General features: G+C 37.9%; 1 non-coding gene across 1 annotated transcript; it reads right to left on the bottom strand.

The window, feature by feature from the left end:
• Nucleotides 1-1,165: 1,165 nt before the first annotated feature.
• On the bottom strand, nt 1,166-1,272 carry LOC141694029 (small nucleolar RNA R71). The gene has a single exon (XR_012563362.1). It is a non-coding gene; the product is annotated as a small nucleolar RNA R71 (small nucleolar RNA).
• Nucleotides 1,273-7,077: the final 5,805 nt, after the last annotated feature.

Below are 7,077 nucleotides of genomic sequence, written 5' to 3'. Positions count from 1 at the left end.
TATATGCGTAGCTAACATATAAGATAGCGTGTTAATCTCTATTGAAGCGACAGTGAATATAGAGGTTTAGAACTTGCCATGCTAGCATAGGTTCATGTATGTGTATTCATGATTCATAGGTAACTCTAACCGTTTTACTTGCCCTATGTAATCAAGATAGATAACTTGTTCTTAAACCGTTATGTTGTCAAATTCTATAGACATATAGGGTCTCAATATAATTGGTGCCTATTCAGCTTCTATCTCTTTTGTGGATGTCTGGTAGAATGGTACTCGTGCAACAAAAGTTGGCGTTTATCAGTTTCGTGTTATCTGATTAGTGTCATCACCATCACATGCTAAGGTTAAGAACAATAAGGCTATTGAATGGAGTAGTAATGAAGTTAGAATCCCATGTTTGTCATATATAGTAATTCAACTTCAATTCTCTTAGTTAATGTTATTTAGTATAATCTCTTAGTTTAATAAAAACCCAATTTGTTATTTGTCTTAGCATTGAGCGATAACCATACATTGTTGCATAGGTGCATAAATTAAACTTAACCTAAACCAGTCTCTGTGGGAACGAATCTGATTTATATCTTATACTACTTGCGAACGCGTATACTTGCGTGAATATTAGCGCGTGTTTTCGCCCTAACAAGTTTTTGGCGCCGCTGCCGGGGACTCGGTGTTAATTTTTAGTTTATGTGCTTGTCATCAGTGGTCGTTAAAGTTCACTGACTCGGATTCTTTTACTTTCACAGTTTATTTGTTTGTGTTTCAGGTCATTACAATGGGAGATCCAGCAGCACGAACGAAAGCCTTGATGGATTTTTCTCAACCCAAGATCAATGACATTCAATCTAGCATTGTCCGGCCAGCTATCACAGCTAATACCTTTGAGATCAAGCCTGGCATAATTCAATGGGTACAGACTTCAGTCCAGTTTTGGGGTTCTCCAACGGAAGATCCCAATACACACATTAGGGATTTCATTGAAATATACGACACCTTCAAGTTCAACGGTGTTTCTGAAGATGCTGTGAAGCTGAGACTGTTCCCATTCTCTCTGAAGGACAAGGCTAAGAGCTGGTTACACTCTCTACCAGCTGGTTCGATTACTACTTGGGAAGATCTTGCTCAGAAGTTTCTTACTAAATTCTTCCCTATGGCGAAGACAGCTGCACTCAGGAATGCTATTACTCAATTTGCGCAGCAAACGGGAGAATCGCTAAGTGAAGCTTGGGAGCGCTACAAGGAGATGCTTAGGAAGTGTCCTCATCATGGAATTCCTGATTGGATGATCATCACTTGTTTTTACAATGGGTTGGGAGCACAGTACAGACCCATGTTCGATGCAGCATCAGGCGGAGCATTATGGGCAAAGAGCTATAAGGAAGCTTATGATCTAATTGAACTGATGGCTGCTAATGAATATCAGTATCCAACCCAGAGATATCCACAGGGCAAGGTAGCAGGAGTTCTTGAAATGGATACAGCTACGGCTATCACTGCTCAACTAAAGGCGTTGTCTATGAAGATCGTTTCTATGGCTAACTATGGTGTTAAGCAGATAATTAGTGTTTGTGAGCTGTGTGCAGGTCCGCATGCGACAGAACAATGCGCTATATCTAGCGACTCAGCTCAGTTTGTGAGCAACTTTCAGAGATCGCAACAACCAGTTCCAGACACTTATCATCCTGACAACTGGAATCATCCTAACTTCAGCTGGAGCAACAATCAGAATGCGATGCAACAGCCGTTCCAGTAGTTTGGAAATAAGCTATTCAACCCTCCTGGTTTTCAGCAACAAATTGCACCAAAACAACAACTCCTAATTCAACAACAAAATCATGATGCAGGTCTATCTTCGAATGAAAAATCTGAATTGGAGGAGTTGCGGCTTATGTGCAAAAACCAGGCTATTATATGCCAAAGCCAGGCTATTTCCATCAAGACTCTGGAGAACCAAATAGGGCAAATTGCTAATGCCTTATTGAATCGGCCGCCAGGAATGCTTCCTAGTGATACAGAAACAAATCCAGGCAAGAGGGAAGTTGAAGAACAGGTGAACGCCATCACCTTAAGGTCTGGAAAGGTCGCAAGCCCCCAAGTTCAGCAAGACGAAGAGCCTGAAAAGTCTCAAGTTCCAGAATCTGAAGTTTTGGCTGAAGAAGATGTGCAGAAGGAAGTAGAGGTGGAACCAAGGAAGACTACTGTGGAACACACTCCTCCTGAGAGTAATACAGGGGAGAAACAGATCTATCCTCCACCTCCTTTTCCTAAGAGGCTGCAGAAGAAAAAGCTGGATAAGCAATTTGCTAAGTTTCTGGAGGTGTTCAAGAAACTTCATATCAACATACCTTTCGCTGAAGCTCTTGAACAGATGCCTAGCTATGCGAGGTTTATGAAAGGTATTCTCTCTCAGAAAGTGAAGCTCGATGACTTAGAGACCGTTGCTCTAACGGAGGAATGCAGTGCTGTGCTGCAATAGAAGTTGCCTCCGAAGCTTAAAGATCCTGGAAGCTTCACTATTCCTTGCACCATCGGAAACTTGTCGTTCGACAAGTGTTTATGTGATTTAGGAGCTAGCATCAATCTGATGCCCTTATCTATCTTCAAGAAGCTTGGTCTGCCTGATCCGAAACCAACATACATGTCATTGCAACTAGCTGACCGTTCCATCGCTTATCCACGAGGTATAGTGGAGGATGTCTTGGTCAAGGTGGATAAACTCATCTTTCCTGCTGACTTTGTAATTCTTGATTTCGAGGAAGATAAAAAGATTCCCATTATCTTGGGAAGACCATTCTTGGCTACAGGCCGAACTATGATTGATGTGCAAAAAGGAGAGCTTTCGATGAAGGTTTACGATCAAAATGTCACTTTTAATGTGTTCAAGGAAATAAAGTTACCCACAACTAAAAAGGAGTGCTTTAAACTAGAGCAACTGCATGTTTTCAATGCACCTCCATGGAGGAGGAAGTTGGATATGCCATTCGATTCTCTTGGGTTAGCAGAGCTGAAAATTTCTCAGGAGCGTTTTGAACCATTTACTCAAGAAGCTCCCATACTTGAGCTCAACCGACAGCCAAATCACTTGAGTTATTCATTCTTAGGTGCACCCCCTGACAAGGGGTTGGGATATATCTTTGATGATGTAGAGGGTAGCCGAATGGATCCTCCAGTGCCTATAGAGGGTTCTTCTCATGTGCAACAGGTAGTTGATAGGACTGGTGTTGGTGATGAGCAGTACAGGCGAGTAATTAGGCGTATGGAGGCCATGCACGATATTCACCGTTATTTTGCTGCAGATTTGACACATGCTTTCGGTATTGTTGTTCGAGACACTGGTGGCGAGGTTGATTGGCCACCTGATCCTCCACCCGACGAGGGTGACTCTCCCGCTAATTAGGTATGCCTGAAATCCTTATTATTACCTTCAATGAGGACATTGAAATTTTAAGTTTGGGGGTGATAATGTAAGGATTAGTAGTGTGTGTCCATATAGATTCATATAGATTCATGTTGCATGTTTAGTTGTAGTTCATTCATATTTTTGTATGATTGTTCATTTAGGACATATTTGTTTGTTTTTATGTAATTTCATATAGTGCATTTTCATGCATATTTAGCATGATCCCTTAAGATGAACTATGATATTTGATAAGTTGATGTTGATTTCAGTGTGGTGATGACGAATAGAGGGATGTTTAAGTCCTAATGAATTGATTTGCATGCCAGAAACAAATATTTTCACAAAGTCTTATAGGGTTTCTTTTGATCTAGATCATGATCATACTTGTTTGTTGTTGAGATTTAATCACTTGGTTAGATTTAGAATTTGTGATCTTCTCGTAGTGACGTAAAAACACTGATTCTTTTTATCTGGAGAAAAACTTGGATTTTATTGCTAGTTGTTGTAAGGCTAGGCGTCAAATGGCTAGTAGCCGGCTCATATTTTTATGAGTAGTCTAGGGTTGAATGAGATGGAGCGAAACGCACTCATTCAGAAATTGTTGAAAAAAAAGGAAAAAAAGGACAAAAAAGAAAAAAAAGAAAAAAAAAGAAAGAAAAAAAGTATGTGTTTATGCACAATTGATCAAGAGTGAGCTCTTTAATACTCGAGTTATTAAGTTCTAGGGGACTTTGTGCCTAGTGGCCTAAGGCTTTTATAGTCTGGGATCCGCTAACCTAACGCTCGCTACATGGGTATTATTGTATAAGTCTTTTGGGACCTCATTCATTGCACGATCAAATAAGCATCTTTGCTATGTGTTCAATAATAGTGTGAATCCTTGTATAACTCTAGTAGAAAGGAGGTGTTGTGAGTCATAATGCGTTTATTGTCTATTCTGTTTATAAACTTTTGATTGTTTCGATGATAGATAAGTTATGGTTATTGATCTAGTATCGAGAGTATATCTGTTAAGCATCCACACACGCACGTTTCTGGTTTGTGAGTTGGTTTGTGGGATTTATTCAAACTCTGTTTCAAGTTATTGCATCCTTAGAGGCATTGGTTTATTCATTTGGTTATGGTTATTCTGAGGGGATCGATTGCATTATCATTTAGTTGCATTCACATAGTTGCATTCATGCATTAGGTTTATTTTGTAGTTTTGAGTCTGTTTATGCTTGATGACAAGCATCGATTGAAGTTTGGGGGTGTGATAAGTGGATTTTATATCCACTTGGAATGCTTTATTACAAGCTTAAATTGGTGTTTTGGACTCAAGTTGTTGGTATTTTGATGTGTTTTTGTGTTAATGCATTTCAGGTATCAGTTAAATGAAGAAAAGAGCTGTTAAAGGAAATATGATTAAAAGTGATCAGAATTGGAAGCCAAGGCCACTGTCAAGTTGTAGAGAATCTCAATAGCTTCGCGTGGGCAGTTGAATCGCCTAATTCTGATGAGTAGAACTCAAGTTATGGTCAAAACAAGATTCATCAGAATATTTTTCCAGTCAGTAGCTGAGCGCCCGCTCAGCAGAGTTGAGCGCCCGCTCAGAGAGCTGAGCGCCCGCTCAGGAGAGCTGAGCGGCCGCTCAGGAGAGCTGAGCGGCCGCTCAGGGCGCGGCTGGTCGCTGATTTCGCTGAAAAAGCCTTTTTTGAGTAGAATTTGACGATTTTAAGGGTCCAGGTCCACTAGGGGCGTATATATACTTAAAAAAAAGGGTTTTCATCATCCGGGAAGATTGGGATACCAAGGAGAAGACCTAGAAGCACAGAACAACTCCGAAAAAGAAGATCTTGTTTTCAACTTGTGATTCTTTGAATTAGTTGTAACTTTGGATGCTCGTTTTCGTTCTTGTTGAACCTTGATCTCGTTTATTCGTAATTTGATTATTATTTAGTTTATTAAGACCTTGTTTATACCATGATTTCATTGGAACCCATGGTGACGATGAGTTCGATTATGGGCTAATCGTTGTCATGGGATTCTAGCGGATTTACTTATGGATTTCAATAATTAATTATTTTGATATCTTGGTGTGTGGTGATTGTATGATATCCTAGTATTGGTTGTGCTTATTCGTCTTATGTGCGTAGCTAACATATAAGATAGCGTGTTAATCTCTATTGAAGCGACAGTGAATATAGAGGTTTAGAACTTGTCATGCTAGCATAGGTTCATGTATGTGTATACATGATTCGTAGGTAACTCTAACCATTTTACTTGCCCTATGTAATCAAGATAGATAACTTGTTCTTAAACCGTTATGTTGTCAAATTCTATAGACATATAGGGTCTCAATATAATTGGTGCCTATTCAGCTTCTATCTCTTTTGTGGATGTCTGGTAGAATGGTACTCGTGCAACGAAAGTTGGCGTTTATCAGTTTCGTGTTATCTGATTAGTGTCATCACCATCACATGCTAAGGTTAAGAACAATAAGGCTATTGAATGGAGTAGTAATGAAGTTAGAATCCCATGTTTGTCATATATAGTAATTCAACTTCAATTCTCTTAGTTAATGTTATTTAGTATAATCTCTTAGTTTAATAAAAACCCAATTTGTTATTTGTCTTAGCATTGAGCGATAACCATACAAAATATATGATTTATTATTAACACAAGTTCTTTTATTTTATTAAATCAAAGAAACAATCACTCCCTATTACCGAAAGGAGACTAACACGGAATATCACTAGCATGCTCAGAGTCCCTGACTTTATTTATATAACACATTACAAACATGATCACTCACTCGGTGCTATAAATAAAATATAAGAATCATGACATGAACATTCATTTAACAACTTATTCTATACATGTGACCATGGTGACTTGGTTGACTCATGTGCTCCACTAACCATGCTTATATATGCCAACTACACACCCGTCCCAGGAGGAGACCAATTATATTATATTAGTTTAACAAAACCAAATACATAAATATAATAAAATAATAAAATAAATGGACATATCCCATGTACCATAATACCAATCACGTGACCATATACTTAATAATGGCGTTAAACTTCAAAAATCATATTTATATACATGTATTGATATCTAGTAATGCACATTGACACACTCTCATATAGCTAATTTTTAAGTAATCAAAATAAAATATTTAGTAATTAACTTTAATTAACAAGATAATAATTATACCATTATACAACAAAGAAAGTAGGCAAATTGCATATTCGTTGAACACTGATCAGAGGAAATAGCATATATAGTTTGTTAATAGTAACATCGGCTGGTTAACAAAATATTCATCTAAACTTATACTTGTAAAATAAATAAAATAATACGCTAATACAAGGTCACTAAAATATTAAACAAACAATCACAAGTAATATTAATATACAGACACATAATCATGGTTTTTTTTCCCGATTTGCACAACCAATACATATAATTATCTAACTTAGGATACTATATTAAACTTTGAAAAACATGTTGCATGGTTACAAATTCCTTGTACAAATTGAGGACCCGCAAGCAAATCACATCTTATCCTATACTACCATATAATAATACAATAGCATAGCAAACTTCTAAAGTGGATTCACAACTAGCAGGCTATATCTCTAAGTTTAAAGTAATTAAAGACAAATACCTTACCCTCCCCTGCAGATATA

This window comes from Apium graveolens, chromosome 10, assembly GCF_009905375.1.
Source record: "Apium graveolens cultivar Ventura chromosome 10, ASM990537v1, whole genome shotgun sequence".
NCBI classification, from domain to species: Eukaryota; Viridiplantae; Streptophyta; class Magnoliopsida; order Apiales; family Apiaceae; genus Apium; species Apium graveolens.
Note: the sequence above shows the minus strand (reverse complement) of the source record. Positions and strands in the feature narration are given on the sequence as shown.